Genomic DNA, 20,337 nt, shown 5'->3' on the forward strand with positions numbered 1-20,337 from the left:
TAAAACTGTATGTCAGACCGAGACTCGAACTCGGGACCTTTGCCTATCGCAGGCAAGTGCTCTACCAACTGAGCTACCCAAGCACGACTCACGACCGGTCCCCACAGCTTCAATTCTGCCAGTACCTCGTCTCCTGCCTTCGAGTCTTGGTCCGGCACATAGTTTTAAACTGCCAGGAAGTTTCACAGTTATTATTGTTATTCCATGGAAACGATTACCTTTTCCTACCTTACTATTGCCATTGTAATTATTATTAATAAAGCCTAAACGGTTGCTGTTATTCCCCCTGCTATTGTTTGTCTGACTGTGAGTAGTTTCTTCGCGTCACCTTCACTGAAAATTAATTCCATTTCTCTTACCACTCCTTTGAATGCTTGTATATTATCTCGTGTCCCACCAACCAATGACTGCTGATAACGTAACGGTAACTTCATTGTGCACATACGTATCAGTTTCCCATCACTGTAAGGATTATCTAAACACTGATATTTCTTTGTCTTTTCTTCGAAAAATCTAACAGGTTTCTTTTCTCCTGAATTCTCGAACAACTCTTTCTGTAACAACCCATACTTCATTATATTTTGTGTTTCTGTGGACCAGTATCGCTCCAAGAATGCGGATTTAAATTGCTCATACGACTGACAGTTTATAGCTACACTTTGCATGTTTTATGCTATTTCTCCCTCCAAATGCCCACAAATGAAGTCCAGTTTATGGCTAAGAGGCCAATGCTCTGGTAAAACGATCTGAAACTGATTTATAAACGTGCGTGGTTGTAAGCCGTTCCCGCTTTCTTTGTAATGTTGAAATTTTCTGACTGTCAAAAAATGATTATTGTCAAATTTTTCTCTTCCACCATACGGCGTTTGTGTTTTCACAAGGTTACCCGTTCCCTTCAACTGCGTAATATTTTCTTGTATTGGTTCTACCACTTTCGGGTCTTGAGATGGCATATGTACGTCCCATCTAGCATCGTATCTACGCAGTGGCGTGCAGGTATCTAAACCGCACCGTTCCTCGTGTATCGGACTGAAAGATTCGTTTACATTTCCCGTTACTGGTTCAGTGTTTTGCCTCCCGATTTGATTCATATTCACTTGCAGTCTATTACCTGTTGTACTGTAATTGGAAATAGCGGAAATGGTACATGTGTCACCGTAACTTGCCCTGTTCTCGCGTCACTCGCGTACGTTGGAATCCACGCATTTACCATTTCTCGCTCCATTGTCTGCCGTGACCGCACATTACCTGCTTCGCTCACCTGCATTAACTGTTCTTTTCGTATTTGCTCTTGTTTCGTTTCGGTAATTATTGACGCAACCTCTTGTGGATATACGACTGGAATTTCATGACGTTTTGGTGTTTCCGCTACCGAACTGCTACGGAAGATTCCACAACTGACTTCTTTGATTTTGGATTTCTGTCCATCACTATGTCGGATGATACCACTGATTCCGCTATTGATTTCTGTACGGTTCTCGATACACCGTTTCAATTCTGTACGAAGGTGTTCACACTGTTTTTGGTTTTTCGAGACTATGTTTTCATTGCGTGTGTCGAATCGTTTTAATGCGGCTCGCGTGACACGTTTTTTGACATTGAGCTCTTCCACGATTTGTTGCGCTTTACCAAACGTCTTACGTGCTAACTTATCCACTCTTTGATTAACATTAGACACTGCGTCCTACACCTGGTCAACGTCAGAACGCATCTTTTTATGGTCAGCGATTAACGACTGTATAAGCTCACGTGAGTCTCTGGATTTCAGTAAACTGTTCTTTAACTTCCGGTCGTAGTTTTTGCTGATCTTCGCTGACTTTTTCGAATCCAGCATAGGTTTCAAATTAGAGACTATTCAAGGTAGTATTTATCTCTGCTTTTAACTTCGCCGTTTCTGTTTTTAAGCCTTCTAACCTTTCATTTGTTTCTGTTTTTAAATTCGTTAGCCCTGCATTTGTTTCAGTTCTGAAGTCTGCTAATGCCGCATCTGTTGCTATCTTTATATTCGCTGTTTCTGTTTTTAATTCTGCTAACCATGCATTTGTTTCAAATCTTAAGTCTGCTAACGCTGAATTTGTTTCAAGTTTCAAGTCTGCTAACCTTGCATTTGTTGTTTCACTCGTTTGCTTTACGACCATAGTGCGTTGCTTCAATAATGTGAACACACTATCTGACTCTTCGCCATCGTCACCTGTCGCCATTTGATGAAAATTTTGCCGTTCGCGTCTTCCACGCGGCATCTCACCGATTTCTTTCTGTTGGAAACTGTCCTGTTCGGTTAAAAATTACTATATTCGGTTCAACATACCAAGGTTCCTCGTCCTGTGATTCTATTTCTGACCCACGAGATCCGTCATTTGTTCGTTGTTGTGCATTCTCAGACTGAGATACTAATCGTGAAACTGCTTCCATTCCCTCTGCACTAACGTACGTTCCGTTCCATTACTCGCACTCAATACCTTTTGTTGTACATCAATCTCTATCTTGTCAAGATCTTCAGTTTGACCTATCTGCTATACTCTCCATTCTTCCGCCAACTCTGATCGTCTGCCTAACCTCTTTCTCCTACTGTGCGAGCTTGCGTTCTCGTCAACATCAAGTTATCAGATTTTACACGTCTCCAAAATATCATAGAAAGTTTCTTAGTCTGTGTACACATCATTAGCAACATAGTTCACTGTTTGTAGAATTTCAACCCAACAACGCCGAGAAGAACGTCGCGCGCGTTAGCAAGGTCATGCACAAGCTACTTTTACACAATCACAAACATTTAGTAACACAACTTTTCTAAATTTCTGACCTTCATTTATTCTGCCACCTTACAGTTTAAATCAAAATATCTTGACATATTCGCGCTTTTTCACTTGTTAAGCCTAGTTTACACGACGACATTGGATTGCGCCACTCGTTGCGTGGAATGAGTTGCACGCAAATGACTTCATATTTGATTGTAGACACGGTGAAACCAGTATATACTTCAGTTTCGTCATTTTGTGGGTTCCTGAGCCGTGTGTGAAATGAAAGTTTTAGCAGCTGCACGTCTCACTAGTTGCGATGAAGTTAAAGCTTGTTGAGTCGAATCGCTGCATAAGAAAAAAAATAAGGAACGTGTTTCGATTCGTGACTGGATGAAGGAAAGATGTCAGCTCGGCTTCTTAGCATCCTTGGTGTAATAATTTACAATGAAAGACCCAAGAAGTTCTTTTAATTGTCTTAGAATGTCACCTGAACTGTTCACGTTTGTTCTAAATACAGTTAATTATGCGATACGGAATAAAAATATTGTAATGCATGAAACACTGTCGCCAAAACTGAAATTACAAATCACATTTCGTGCATTACAATCGAGAACACTCGGCATGCTATAAGATGCGGTTTTAGTTGGTCATGGCGCTTTTTCATTAACGTCAATAATTATTAACATTATGAGTAATGATTATTAACATTAACAGCAGTAATTATTCGAAGCAGGCCGCATTAAGAAGAGAATGGTTTGCAAACTACTCTCTTGAAGATATATCTGTGTAGTGGCAATATTTCAAAATTCAAACTTATATGAAAGGGGAGCACTTTTGCGTCGTTTTAAATAGATAAATTTTGAATAAAGATTGCAGCTTCTTGATTTGTGTAGCCTTCCCTCCTGTCAACAATACTCCTTAAAAAAAAAAAAAGAGTCGGCCAACCGTAAATATGGGATTTTACTCTTGTAGACGAGAGCATTTCCACAGCTAGAATTACATTTGCGTGTATTTTTCTTAATTCAGTTGTATATGTGCTCCTAATTCAATAAATTTCGCCCTAGAGCTCAGATATTTTCATTCCTATGTTCTGATCGCACGTGAAGGTCTCAGGAGCAGCAATATTTTCCTAATTTTTGTAATCGGCGTCACTGACATCCCACAAACATCTACGAAAAGCATAGCTATCCAAAAAGTGAACATTATTTTCCGTTCCCCACTTCATATTTCAGTTTGTCTACACTCTCTGAACACACATAACCTCAAAATTCATGCAACTAGTGTTACGAAAGTGTTTAGTTTCACCGACGAGTTGCGCAAGCGCGTGCCGCGCATGCGCAGTGGTCTGTAGCGCGGTTGCCTGTAACCTAGTGTCGTCGTGTAAACTAGGCTTTAGTGTCAGTACCCACGTCATGCAGTATAATGCAGCATGTCAAGTAAAGTAACGTGATACAAGTAGGTTCTGTCGTGTTACAAGACGACACTCGCCATCATGTCACATTTACTACGGCTGGCGAATCTTCCAGATTTTGGGCACAGGTTCAAGGACGTCAGCCTATAAACTGCAAGATGTGGGTGTGCCAATACCTTGCACCTAACAGACCTCTTTGCACCGGGTAAGTAGGACTCGTAAGGAAATTTGAATGTGTCAACATGTTTTGATTTAAATGTCTTCGAAGCTGCCAGATAAGTCGAAAAACTAGTTCCCTTATTTTACGTCCCTACTCTTCCCATGACTCAATCACCTTTTCCTTCTGTGCTACGACAGGAGCACTTCCCACTCCGCTTGCCAGTCCGCCATAATTTTGACATTAGACTGCCGATGTGGGTTTCTGTTGACTCGGCTGACGACTGATCTGTACAGGACTTTTTTTATTATCTGTCGAACCGTGCTGCTCGTATCGTGACAACGCATAGAGCGTTCACAAAACAACAGTACGATCATAGCACCTTTAGTTACATGTATTTGTCTTCCTTCTTACAAAACTACAACTGATTCGCACAAGTATGAAACATACAATTGGCATGCACAGAAAACTAACTAAAATCTTGTATTTTGCATATATAATCCGAATAAAGTTAGAGGTTAGGAAGCGAGTTTTCAATTTTATCGTAAGAATGCATTTTTTTAAATTTGGTTCACTTTAAATCGTTTGTGCACATTCAGTTCACGTTAGAACGACTTTCACGAGCTACATTTAGCTCGACTTTAAATCCATATGTCTACAACGGATAAATATTATTGGATGAAAAAATTTCGTTTTAACTTTATCCATTTATCTGCCTTTGTGCAAAAATTTGAACCGATCCGTACAAGTTTAAGTACAGAAGCTGCATGCTTCAAAAACTTCCAAACAAAACGTGTTGTTTTCTCCATGTTATGCAAAACCCTAACAGTGCACGTGCAAGTGGTGCCATTGTCTGAGCATTAATTTCAAACCAATTCAAATCTTCCGCAAAACGAATTAATCGAATCGCTCATTTTGTCTGGGTGCCATCTCGGGTTCGTCATTCTAACCTTGCTTAATCCAGTATACTCTAACATAGCTGCATTAAGACACGCATTGAATGGCTACAAAAACGGTCACCGGTTCGAACTAAACCAAAAGCATTTAACTCTTTGTTGCTAGATGAGATGGGAACCAAACACCATGACTCCCACAACACACCCCCCCCCCCCCAAAAAAAGCCATGATTATCCACGTGGCCTTTCCGTACAGTATTTGTTATAGTGCTGCCACGTAGCGAACGTCATTAAATGTTTATTGTCAATCTAAATAAAAACCAAAGTGAACTGTCGATTTTAAAACAACTACGTTGATGATACTAGTCCTCCGTATTTACAGAAATGATACTCCAATTTTATCCAGTTAATGAAGTTTCACCCTGCATTCTGAACGGTGCATCGTTTACAGTGAGTAAAAATTACACACATCTGTGCAGCCGTGTTTTGTTAGTTGCCTGAGGGTGACAACCAGCTTTGCACTCTTTCTCAAACCAACCGGCGGTCTTCCACTCCGCACTAAACACAGGACATTTTCTTAGATCAGGGTTTTCCAAACTGTATTCCGCGGAACACTGGTGTCCCGCGAAGAATGAATATGTGATCCGTGAAAAACTGTTGAAAAGTTTGCGTTTTTGCTCCCTCAACTTTTTGACGATACTATTTTTTAAAAATTTTATTATGATTTCTGTGTTATTAGTCGCGATTTAAAATTGGAGTAAACACTTTTTAAAGTTCCATTAACATTGAAAGTAAACAAGGGGTTCAGTCAGAGCAAACTTTTATCTGGTTCAGACCGATGCTTCGAAGTAAATATGAAAGCTTGCAGTTACTGTTTTCGAATTTATCCACAAACGGCTCCCGAGGCAATATGTAGCAGCTTTCAGTCTAATCAAGATGGGTAACAAATGAAGCTACGTTGCCTTCTGGTCTTGAGAAACTAACAGCACCTCTTTGTTCCGGCAGATTATGCTTAACCGTTCCTCCACGTGGATCACAACGTCACACACCTCATGCTAGTCTTGTGCCGCAGGTATATATTGAGACCAGAAAGGGAAAAAACTATGAAATCATTACTTATAAGTTCTTCTCATTCATTGATTTCTGTGGATGGTATTCACCTCTCGCTGTATGCAATGCTTCATTTGTGAAGTAAGGACGCGTCTCTAGTTAGTAAAGGTTGCAAAATTTTGCCCACAGTTGAAACTCTTGTTTCCAAACCAGAGACGCCATGAAGTGAGGTCGCCCTTACTAGCGAAGCGATGAAACAATTTGACTACCTCTGGGTATATCTTCTGGTTTTTAATTTCATTGCTTAGGGGAATAGACTGGAAGAGCGTAGTGTTGTCTCCCTTAACCCACGGAAAACACGATAACAAATGTTACGCTCTTCCGATTAAGCTGCAGCTGAGAAAATCCTACAGCTCATCATCGTAATCGCATTTCTCTCCGCGTCACACCTCTGTGATTCGTCAGTATGAGATAAACGAACAATTAAAATGACGCGGTCTTTTAAATTTCCGCGAAACCTCCTGTGGGTCGAAAATTCCGTTACAACTGGCAACGGAGTTGCTCGCGACGCCATTCTTGCGTCAGACGCTGTCCGTGTTGTTACCGAGTTAATTAGGTAAGGTTAAGGTAAGGTTAGGTTAGGTTCTTTAGTAGTAGTTCGGGATTATTTTAAAAAGGACCGTATCACTGTCGACGTGCTGTCAGGGAACATGTCGATGTCTGCGACGCTGTTTCCCCACGTAGGGACGTAAATGATTCGACGAATTTCTCTGGACAACAGCGGCCGTCCAGGTTGAAATTACAGTTGCGAAATCTGATCTTTGCGGTCTCTCTGATGACAGAATACGTAAAGCTTTCTTATGATATAAAAAAAAAATCCGTATCCCTCGGTTTTACGTTGATAACAGTACTGTAAATGTTTTTCTAAAACACAAGAGCGAAATGTTATACATAGGTAAGCCGAAATTATTTGTCCGTCGGTTCTCCGGCTCCTGCGGCCGACAGAGCTTTGCCACTGCCTCAGTGACTGACTGTTGGCTGCTGACGCTCCGAAAGGTCGGCAGTTCAACTACCGCGCGAGTAATGGCGGTTTCCTGACGTAACTGAAAGCGGGATAATTTTTTAAAATCTGCCCACACCAGACAGTCACGTCGTCTGGCATTTGCGGTATCCGTGTCCATTCTCACACGCCATGATCACTCTCGCAGTCGCTGGAGCGTTGCACCATTTTAAAGCACGCGGACAGAGCTGTTTCGCAGTCCTCACATTCACGGCCGGTCTCCTGTCACAGCCGTCTCCGACTAAGGCTATCCTAAACTTCTAAAGAGGAGGAGTTGGTTGTGTGAGGAAATCTTCCAGAATACACGTACAGAAATCGTCAATAAATACTCTGAAAACATTTTTATACGCGACAGTTAATGCATGTGATTCTGTTCTATGACGCTCACCTGGACCACGCGCGTTGCGTGGTAAAAGGTGTAACGTATTTACGCTCCAAGGTTATGAAGACTTGCAACGGCTAGAAAGTTTAATCTTGATTCAAGGCGGAGGAATCTTAATCATATGCGCATCATCAGCATATACACTCCTGGAAATTGAAATAAGAACACCGTGAATTCATTGTCCCAGGAAGGGGAAACTTTATTGACACATTCCTGGGGTCAGATACATCACATGATCACACTGACAGAACCACAGGCACATAGACACAGGCAACAGAGCATGCACAATGTCGGCACTAGTACAGTGTATATCCACCTTTCGCAGCAATGCAGGCTGCTATTCTCCCATGGAGACGATCGTAGAGATGCTGGATGTAGTCCTGTGGAACGGCTTGCCATGCCATTTCCACCTGGCGCCTCAGTTGGACCAGCGTTCGTGCTGGACGTGCAGACCGCGTGAGACGACGCTTCATCCAGTCCCAAACATGCTCAATGGGGGACAGATCCGGAGATCTTGCTGGCCAGGGTAGTTGACTTACACCTTCTAGAGCACGTTGGGTGGCACGGGATACATGCGGACGTGCATTGTCCTGTTGGAACAGCAAGTTCCCTTGCCGGTTTAGGAATGGTAGAACGATGGGTTCGATGATGGTTTGGATGTACCGTGCACTATTCAGTGTCCCCTCGACGATCACCAGTGGTGTACGGCCAGTGTAGGAGATCGCTCCCCCACACCATGATGCCGGGTGTTGGCCCTGTCTGCCTCGGTCGTATGCAGTCCTGATTGTGGCGCTCAACTGCACGGCGCCAAACACGCATACGACCATCATTGGCACCAAGGCAGAAGCGACTCTCATCGCTGAAGACGACACGTCTCCATTCGTCCCTCCATTCACGCCTGTCGCGACACCACTGGAGGCGGGCTGCACGATGTTGGGGCGTGAGCGGAAGACGGCCTAACGGTGTGCGGGACCGTAGCCCAGCTTCATGGAGACGGTTGCGAATGGTCCTCGCCGATACCCCAGGAGCAACAGTGTCTCTAATTTGCTGGGAAGTGGCGGTGCGGTCCCCTACGGCACTGCGTAGGATCCTACGGTCTTGGCGTGCATCCGTGCGTCGCTGCGGTCCGGTCCCAGGTCGACGGGCACGTGCACCTTCCGCCGACCACTGGCGACAACATCGATGTACTGTGGAGACCTCACGCCCCACGTGTTGAGCAATTCGGCGGTACGTCCACCCGGCCTCCCGCATGCCCACTATACGCCCTCGCTCAAAGTCCGTCAACTGCACATACGGTTCACGTCCACGCTGTCGCGGCATGCTACCAGTGTTAAAGACTGCGATGGAGCTCCGTATGCCACGGCAAACTGGCTGACACTGACGGCGGCGGTGCACAAATGCTGCGCAGCTAGCGCCATTCGACGGCCAACACCGCGGTTCCTGGTGTGTCCGCTGTGCCGTGCGTGTGATCATTGCTTGTACAGCCCTCTCGCAGTGTCCGGAGCAAGTATGGTGGGTCTGACACACCGGTGTCAATGTGTTCTTTTTTCCATTTCGAGGAGTGTATTTTGTCAGCAGGCATCGATTGTGAAGATGTAACAAAAACAGTCCACAACATCATGTGTTTTGTGCCGATGCGGAATTTAAACGCAGTGTGAGAACCTGTTTCCTTTCATGGGGCAATGTGTCCAGCAGTTGCTTCTCTGTTTCGACATGTTCCATTCGTAACTGGTTTCAGATAAAAAAAGATCTAGTCAGGACCTTCACACACTGCTCTTGAGAGGACAAAGAGCACGTTCAAGTCAAAAAGAGCAACACTAATAAGGCGGTAGAAAAGTAAAAGAAAGAACTTGTCTCAACCATGTTCTTTTGTTCTGTTGCTGGGCAGCGCCGGTCGCGAGAACGAATGCCACCAAAGCTTTATTTTACGGTGCCTGAATGCGTTATATGCTTCTCGTCGACCTGCGTAAAACTTTGGACACACATCATGTGCCGTACCTTCGGCCAATCTCGAAATTCTGCCGTAGTGTCCGTCATATTCCTGCCATACATTAAAAGATTCTGACAATTTTTTTTATTATAACGTAAAACAAAAGTTATAATTTTGATTTCCTGTTATTAAATGTGCTATCTGTCGTGTTTCAATAGTCGACATCGCAAAGTTGTCTCACAAGTGAGTGCGATTTGTGTACCTACGCACTCTTTCTAAATCATTGCCCAGTATGGAACAAACACATCTACGGGAAATTTGTTATGTTACAACTATTATGTAGCATTCGAATCTGATTTGTCGGTAATATACATACTTAGGTGTGTGCGGTCTTCAAATCGTTTCTCTGACAGTAAAGTAGTAGTACTGTTAATACATTCCACATAGGGCCGTCTTTGCAAATCGATCTGCCAATAGGAGTTCTGTCTTATCACGTAAACACTGTGATATCGATCCTGGAAAAGTGCTTACAACCCCAGCCAACCTCTCGCTTATTGGCAACGGCTTCCACACACAACAGTGGCTGGTGACAAACCTCGTGAACAGGAGTATGAATGTGTCTTTACTCGATCAGAAGTTTTCTGGCTGTTCCTAAACGCCTAATCTTTTCAGGTGCAATACGCTCCCACCAGTGTCCACCTCGCACTTCTTTCCACAACGAGCGTTATCCTGGTCGGTTAATAGAGCAGCCGCGAACGCTATAATGGGCCTGGATAATACTTTTGGACACCCCTTTACGTGCGATCTCCTCATCCCACTCCTCCACCTCATATTTTCACTGACGTCCGTAACGAATTCGTGCTCTGCATTATCTGTTGATGTCTCCCTTTCACAATACGTAAACACCGCCAAGTTCGCTTCGTCGTGGACAGTTTTTCTGCAGAGACCATGAGTGTAAAACGTATGAAGCTTGGAACATACCGCAGACTTTCGTTCCGGCTAGTAGAATCGATTAAGGGTTAACATGTGAACATGACTGCAGAAAATTGGTTTCCGAAATTTTGGTCATCTTAATGTCATGTCCTGCGTAGTCGCCGTCTCTGTCGCACCGTTTGTCTTGACTGCTCAATACAAACATGGAAACTCGCAGCATGTATCAGGTTCTGATGGCCCACCTTGATCGAGGGCGAGAAGCAAAATTCACCACATTTCAGTACAGTCAAAACAGTTAATAAGTACAATAGTGTTCGCCTCTGCTCAGGAGTAGAAATAAGGCCTACTTGGTTGTATAGAGTATCGTCCTTGTGTCGTATGTGTATATCGAACTAACAAAGAGGAATTAATTTCAAAGTGTCCGCCCCCGGTAGCTGACTGGTCTGCGTGACGGAATGTCAATCAAAAGGGCCCGGGTTCGATTCCCGGCTGGCTCGGAGATTTTCTCCGCTCAGGGACTGGGTGTTGTGTTGTCCTAATCATCATCATTTCATCCCCATCGACGCGCAGGTCGCCGAAGTGGCGTCAACTCGAAAGACCTGCACCAGGCGAACGGTCTACCCGACGGGAGGCCCTAGCCACACGACATTTCATTTCATTTCAAAGTATTCACCAGTCCCTGAATCATTACTTCCACATCACAGACGCTATAGATGTATTTTGTCTTCATGCACGATGATAGATGCAATGTGATCGACCCAGTTAAATGTTTTGTTTAATTTTAAACGCTTTGGCAACTGACCAATGGTGCACGCTTTCAGTAATACCGGTTCTGTGGGGTCTCATATGTTTCTCCATAATAGCGTGACAGACACTCTTGTCACGACATTTCTGAGTTTACCACTCTACTGGAAGACTTTTTGTAATCAAGAAACGTATTTCACATCTAATTCCGTAGCGCTTCGTTATACATTTCCTTTTACGTAGTTTCTGCCTACTGAATTTTACATTCCGTCATTTTGTCGTTGTTAGCATTTTCTACCGAAGATTTAGTGTACTGGACTCATGAGAATTCCAACAACATTCTGTAATGCATCGTCTGGCATCTACAGGGTACGGAAAAACAATTTGACCAAAAGTGGAGGGAAGAAAGACAGTATCAAATGAAGGAGTCTGAATGTAGAAACTAGAGGTCGGGTTGAATATTTTAGGTGCTATGCCAGCATGAAAACGGTGGTCAGTTTCAATATTTTCTATACATACTCATTTTAATTAAGTGGTGACTATTTTTCACTCATTTAGACCTTATGAAGATGCATCCAAAGAGGAAATATGGAAATGTGATTATCTTTATTTCTGAAGAAGTACTGTCTGGTTCGTGGTTCGTTAGCTAAATACGATACACGTGTTAGTGATGCTTTGAATTTATCTTGCGCTCATCGTGAGGATTCGTTAGTCCAAACATTTTGTTTACGTATAGATTTTCTGTAAATTACCTGTCATTTTAGATAAGAACCTCCGTATGTCAGATTTCAAGTACGTTCCAGTAGCGCTGAAAATATGCATTTATGACCCTTAGTTGCCTTAGACAAATTCCCATGTTTCAAGCTGTCCTTCCGCCTTGCATTTTTGGCCAACTTGTTTTTCCACGCCCTGTGAAACGGCGCTGGATGCCAAACCCCACTCAAACAGCACTGTTTAAATTACTCACATTTTACATTCGATACACATATCTCATTCAATGACAGCCAGTCAGGTTGTCCTGCTACATTCCGCCACGTCATTGGAAAGCCAGCACGCGATCCACAAAATCACGAAACCAGCGCCAGATTCGCATAGTGACACTGTTCTGATTGTAAGCACATTCAGACATTAATCGCAAATGTAGATCGTAGTAATGTGGAAGCTATGTTTATCTTTCCGTTAATTCTCCGTCTCCTGCAGACCACAGAGCTCTGTCGCTGCGTCAGCGGTCGATTGTTGCTATTGGCGCCACGGAATGATGGCAGTTAGATTCAGACTTTCTCCGGAGTAATCGGGATTCTATTAGAGGAATGAAAACACAAAGCAGTAACGAGCGGGGCAACCAGGAATCAAGCAGTACGTATCTGGTAGTTTAATGGGATGACAATTTTGAACGATAACTTTCGTGCCGCAGTTGAGTTAACAGCAATTGCACAAACCCAGGTGTTAAGTTGCGCCCTCCACAGAAAAACTCACCAAAGTTATCGTCCTTGCCATGTTTCATTTTGCACACGACTGAATAAGACTATTTTTTATGAACTACGCATAACTGAGCCTGTAATTCATGACGAAGTTGACTACTAATATTACTAGTCTCGTATTTTTCTTTGGTAAAGAATGAACAAAATGCTGACACGGTATGGCAATCTTGCGTCTATCATGCAATCATCCAGGAAACAAATCCTCCGGCCAGAGCATTTCCTGTTGCGACACAAGGATGATTTTAGAATTACCTCCACACGTAATTCGTTCAAAAAATGGCTCAAATGGCTCTGAGCACTATGGGACTTAACATCTGTGGTCATCAGTCCCCTAGAACTTAGAACTACCCAAACCTAACTGACCTAAAGACATCACAAACATCCATGCCCTAGGCAGGATTCGAACCTGCGACCGTAGCAGTCACGCGGTTCCGGACTGAGCGCCTAGAACCGCTAGACCACCGCGGCCGGCGCGTAATTCGTATTTAACTTTATAAACTGAAATTTAGTAAACGAGCGAACCGAATTACGTACTGCATAGTGTGAATATTTGCTCTAAAACTAATAATAGAGAAACGACTAGACAAGAACCTGAAAACATACATAGCTTTCGTAGATGTCGAGAAAGCCTTTGATAATGTTAAATGGGATAAGATGTTTGAAGTACTCAAAAAAGTAGGAATAGACCATAAAGATAGAAAAATGATATGGAACCTGTACAAAAACGAGACAGCAGTTATCCGTGGACGGACAAAACAAGAAGAGGTGCAGATACGGAAAGGTGTCCGACAAGGTTGCGCACTATCCCCTGTTATTTTTAACGGATACATTGAAGAGGTGCTGAAAAAAGTAAGGGAAAATTCACAGACAGGTGTAGTAATTCATCGCCAACGAATAGATATAAGATATGTCGATGATATAGCTGTCCTGGCTGAAAGTGAAGAAGATCTTGTAGTCCTACTGAATACAATGGATAAAGTTATGGGTGAAGAATATAATATGAGAATTAATAACCAAAAACAAAAGTAATGACATGCGACAAAAGAAGATCAAGTGAAAGTCCAAGTTCATGTAGGCAATGAACTGCTTGAACAAGTTGATAAATTTACTTATCTGGACAGTAATATTACCAGGGATGGAAGGAGCAAGGCAGAAGTGAGAAGTAGAATAAATCAAGCAAAGGCTGCTTTTAACAAGAAGAAAAACATATTAACATCTAAGAGCATCAGCCTTGAAATCAGGAAAAGATTTTTGAAATCATATGTGTGGAGTGTGGCATGCTATGGGTGTGAAACATGGACTCTCGGGAAAGAGGAAGACCAGAAGCTAAATTCTTTTGAAATGTGGTGCTATAGACGCATGCTTAAAATAAAATGTATAGACACAGTCACAAACGAAGTGGTTCTGGAAAGAGCAGGTGAGAAGAGAAGCTTCTGGAGTTTCATTATTAAAAGAAGAGTGCAATTTACAGGCCATCTATTAAGACATAAAGGACTCCTGAATACAATGATAGAGGGATATGTCGAGGGAAAAAGACGAAGAGGAAGACCACAGCTCAGGTACATGGATCAAATCGTGAAAGATGTGGGATGTAACACCTATAAAGAAATGAAGAGAAAAGCTGAAAGACGCACACAATGGAGACAAGCTACCATTGTTGCTGTGGCAAACCAATCCCTGGATTGACCACTACAGAAGAGAAGAGTGTGAATTAATGCTGCAATTTTGACAGCAACAACGATGAACAATCACAAAATACCAAGACTTAGCTACAGGTGTCTGCCGTCATAGAGCTGTAGTTACATCTAAGTCGTTCGTGAAACCTCAGTGGTGACCACAGCGGCTGCGGCTCGTTTACAGAGTTAGCAGCAGCCCACACTGACGTGTGACGTCACATAGCACCCCTGTCTCCGTAGACCACGCGCGATGTGTTTCGCTCTATATAATCATTTATTACTGTTTATCGAACATTTCGATATTTTCTCACCTTTGAACACCAGTATACTTCCCCGGTATCAATACAATCAATTTAAACGCTATGTAAAATACTTCTTTACGAGCGGCATGATTATTAACAAGTTTACATTCAATTTTGGTCGGGTACTTATTCGTTAGTTGCCGCCTTCCCTGATTGTACAATCAGTAAGCGTCAAGTAAATTTCGTGTACCTTTCAAACTTGGGCCGCTTTTACCGGGTACATCTTCAGTAGTATTAGGTGCACAACATATCTTTATAATTTATATGCAAAATGCGATCTTCCACGAGAAAAACAGACGTAAATCCGTTTATCTGATTAAGAGAAACATTGGAGTCTCTCCCTATTCAAGGCAGCGGACTAATGTCCGAAACTCGACCCACAGTACAATTACGTGTATGCTGCCAGTCGTAAGATACGTTTCAGTACCATGTTCCAATCACTGATCAATTACACCATTTTAATCTATCCAGACATTGCCATATCGCCGCACACAGATTACTGGATACTCTTCCTACGTATAAGAGCTTGCCAGGCCTTTGCCTCATACAGTTACTCATAATGAGATTTGTAATAGCATTATTCTCTAAATACCACTTTAAAATTATTAGTGGTAATTTTACTATGAAAATTAATACTGTTAACAGCTCCAATCCATTTTGTCATTTTAAGTATCTATTTTAAAACTGCATTGATGGTTACTTTATTTCATTTCCACTGAGAAACTTCGTACTAATATTTTCAGTGTAGATATTGTTAAAATTGAAGAGTTATGGGGCAAAATTTAAAATTCATAGTGAGATGTTGCATTAGAAGTGTGTGAATTAGGGGTTGTGTATTTTTTTAAATTGAGAAATTATGGTTATATTTACTGTTTCAACATGACATTACTGAGAAAACAACTTATATTTGTCTTATTACTGAAGTACACTACCCATTAGTAGTGTTGTATTAAGAAGGACTCAAGAAAAAATGTGTGAATAAATAACTGTGCACAATAATGTAACAACATTACATTAAGAAACATTACAAAAATTCATGCAGTTCAACTCCCAGTCACTGCCAAAATTTATTATCATGTGTGAACGAAGAAAGGCAACAAAAATAGCAAGCGGATCAACATTATTTTAATAGCGAAAACTTACTGTAATACTTGAGATAGCAGCCAGTATTAAATTGCAAGAAAAAAAACAATAAAATATAAATATTATTCATGTTTAATTAAGTAAAAATTACTAATAAATGTGATGATCAAACATAAGCTGATGGAAGAAAATAAAACACCTAAAAATAATTAATGTAGGCTATTGAAATTTCAGGAATACATTTAGGTAAGTAATATATTTATTAATACTGGAAGATCGCAGGTTAATGTAAGTGCAACAAAATCCATCGCAAATGTGAAATGCTAGTACATTAAAAACCGCTGTAACCGCCAGAATGTTGAATGCAAGCAACCAAATGTGTGTGCATTGCGTTGTACAGGTATCGGATGTCAGTCTGTGGGATGGAGTTCGGTGCCTGCTGCACGTGGTCGATCAATATAGAGTTGGTTAATGTTGTTGTGTGTGACACTGGACTTATCGTCCAATAATGTCCCATATGTGATCGACTGTGGGATAGATCTGGTGATTGTGCAGACCAAGGCAACATGTCAACACACAGTAGGGCACATTGGGTTGCAACAGCGCTGTATGTGAGCAAGTGTTATCCTGTTGAAAGACACCCCTTGAAACGCTATAGATGAATGGCAGCACAACAAATAGAATCAACAGACTGACGTACAGATTTGCAGTCAGGTTATGTGGGATAACCATGAGATGGCTCTTGCTGTCATACGAAAACAAATCCTTGGCCATAACTCCAGCTGTTGGTCCAGTGTGTGTAACAAGCAGACTGGTTGGTTCCAGGCACTCAACTGGCCACCTGCTAACCAACACAAAGCTATCACTGGTACCAAGACAGAACCAGCTCTCATGAGAAAACACAAGAGACCTGCACCCTGCTCTCCGATGAGCTACCACTGACACCACTGAAGTCGCAAGTGGTCTGGGGTCAGTGAAATGCATGCTACAGGACATCTGGCTCGAAGTTGTCAATGAAGTAACCGATTTATAACTGTTCATTGTGTGAATGTGGTGCTAAATGGTGATGGTATTTCTACTGCAGATGCAGTACAATGGCCCAGAGCCATACGCCAAACATGATCGTCTTTTCTGTCATTAGTGCCACATGAAAATCTGGAGCCCAGTCTACTTACGACCATACATTCCCATAACCACCGATATCACCAATCATGTACAGTGGCAAAATCCCTGCCAAGTCTTTCAGCAATATCACAGAAGGAACATCCAGCTTCTCATAGCCCTGTCACATGACCTTGCTTAAACTCAGTGAGATCTTGGTAATGGTGTGTTTGTCGCCTTAAAAGCATTCTTGACTAACATTGGCTCACCACATCCAGCTTCAAAAGTAAGTAACACTCAAGACCATTACAGCGTGTATCAAAAACAAATATGATTTGGATTCTTGTAGTGGCGCTACTAACTCCTCTCTTACGTGATTGGCGCAAAAGGTGAATAGGCACCATCTTTCAGACAAAGAAACACGGCTACCAACATTCGTTTATGGTGTACAACTCCTTCTTGGTGTTGCAATTATTTTTAAGTCAGTGTACTATGAAACTCTAAGAAAAATAAAAAAAACTGTAGTAATATATTTAAAAGGATACCTCAATACATACTGAATATACACAGAAGTGATCAAAAGGGGGAAATATAGTGATTCTCTTGTACACGCCATGTAAGCAGAAAATACATCACATATATTTCGTGGATGTACAGAAAACCGTTCAGAGAACTAGGTCTACATAATACATAACACAGACCCATAAATAAAAGATTGTAATCACGCCCACTGATATCATAACATAAATTGATCACAGCCAAACAACCCATAAAACCAATACAAACTTACACACTCATGGGCTAGGCTTGTCAGTAATATGTATTCTCATACAGTGAGCTAACCAGAGTTCCACACACTAACATTATAAAAAGAGATAGTACAAAGTGCCTGCACATGTAGATGTCAGTTCATACATGATATCTCCCCTTTAAGTAAAGATTCTGACTTACCAATACTGCATTCATGCACATACAGAACACCGTACCAGCTGAACACCAAAATTAAAGTGTCATATGATGGTCAATGTACTAGGCCAAGTGCACAATGGCTGGCATCTCATGGGAAAGCTGTAAACTAATATCCCTGCTATCGTCATATCTCAAACGTCATGGAAAAGCACTATCACTAAAACTGCCCATGAACAAGAGATGCACTATTATTATATATAGCAACACCTGCAGTAAACCAGTCACACCACTAACAGATGTGATAAAAAGTAAGTGGACATATCCCCTACAATGCCAGTAGTAGTATACCACCACATAACACCACTAGTAAGGGCAGATACCACCATGTAACACCACTAAAAAGTTCAGATACCACAATGTATCAACAAAGACAAAAGATTGTCACTGAGTTGTTCCCAGTCTGAGTTTTCAGAGAGCTAATACCTCTTGGACCCAAACTTTAAATGAATTTTTTTTAAACCACCAACATATAAAGATCGCTGCTACAATGGCAACATGAATAAAAATTCAGTTAACAACCACATATTAGGAATAAATGTATGAAGAAGAACATATTAAGAAAGGAGAACCTTCAGCAAGGAAGCCTGTAAGCAATAAATGCATAATATAAGAACTAATCAACTGTGCTGAGGTGAACAAGTCCAAAACCTCCTTAATACCTACTACACTTGTTTAATTCACGCAGAGGAAAGCACTTGAACTATACACCATTTACACAGTTTAAAAACCCAGTGGCTTTCTCTTGTTCACATAATTACACATCAACATACATGAGTGCTTTAGCGCAAACTCCAGAGAAAAAATTCATGGCGAAAGTAAATGAAACGCGTATGATAGTATAAATCTAAACGCAAAACACTGAGATTCTTTACTTTTTACAGAAAATAGGGTTCGTCTACTGGGATACACTACCTCATAAATATTATATGCAGATACGAAGTATTCCATAAAGCCTTAACGTAGTTTGTTAACATCACTCTCTGGACGCTTGATCTTATATTTCATGATTTCAATTTCTTCCAAGATGTCAGTGTCGGGCCTATAGGCCACTTGTGCCAGATATCTGAATCTTCGCTAACATCCTGTAAGTTTTGGTTATTGAGCGCTAGGTGGAAGGAAACGACTGGCAGGATTATTCACTGCATCATGCTCCTTATATCTGAAATGGAAGCTTCACTCAATTGGCCTGCGAATCTGCAGTCACACTGAGGTCTCTTAATCTCATGAACACCCATATTGCCATAAGGTGAACCCGTCGTTCTTCATTGTATATAAACAATTGACCATTTTTCTTGGGTATTAAATATGCAGCTATGACATTTAAGGCTCTCAGCCACCGACCCACCTTATCTGAGACTGGTCGACGTCAAGATACTCTGCAATATCTCTTCTTCTTGTCGTCCACATCCTACCTAAGGAGGATACTACCCTCTGATCCCTTTTTGGTACTCTTCGTACTCCCTGTGTCAATATTCTATTCTATTGTTAACCATCTCCAAAGGGTAATCTTTCACCTGGGCCACATATCTTTATCTCTCTACTGCTTAACGGCATTTTCTGCACTCTATAGAGGATTTCTCTAAATGCACCATGTTTAAGTGACGTAGGATGTGCAGAAAAACTTTGTGTCAAATTATCTGTTGTGGTGGTCATATGATAAATACTGAATATTATTTTTCTTTCATTCAAAGAGATGATTAAATCCAAATAGGGTATCTTATCTTCCTGTGATAATTCGACAGTAAATTTAATATAAGAATGTTATATATTAAGCCTTACACATTTCATCTAACTGATCCTTATTACTGTAAAAATCGCAATTATATCGTAAGTATATCCATTATAGTCCATTGTCTTGTCGTTAAACTGTGGCTGTGCATTAGAGAATCTTTGGTCAAAATGTGCCATGTGAGGCAGTGGCTGTGGGGGAGACCTCGGCCAGCCCCATATTTCATTCATAAGCTTGTTCCTCTAATTAGAAATAGAGCTACCAATTATAGTTTCATAAGATCAGTATAGTTCGCAGACGTCTTGAAAAGTAGTGTCTCGAAATTTTTTATTCTGTTCTCAATGTCGGTGGAGATTTTACATGTTATTCATAGCACTCAGTCAACCTTCCCGCTTTTCTGACACAAGCTGCAACCTCTGCTACTAGAGGATTCCTAATTGTAGCGTGTATCATGACAGCATGTAACACAACTATGTCAATGCGTGAAAATCCCAAAAAAACAGGAAGCACGAATTCTAAGAGTTTGCCCACAGATGGAGCGTCCTGACATGGAGCATGACCTTCAGCATGACACTGCCAGACCACACACGAGGGGTGTGGCATCTGGAATAATCCGACGCCTTGGTTGGTTGGTTGGTTTGGGGAAGGAGACCAGACAGCGTGGTCACCGGTCTCATCGGAGTAGGGAAGGATGG

This window comes from Schistocerca nitens, chromosome 11 (assembly GCF_023898315.1).
Source record: "Schistocerca nitens isolate TAMUIC-IGC-003100 chromosome 11, iqSchNite1.1, whole genome shotgun sequence".
Classification (NCBI taxonomy): Eukaryota; Metazoa; Arthropoda; class Insecta; order Orthoptera; family Acrididae; genus Schistocerca; species Schistocerca nitens.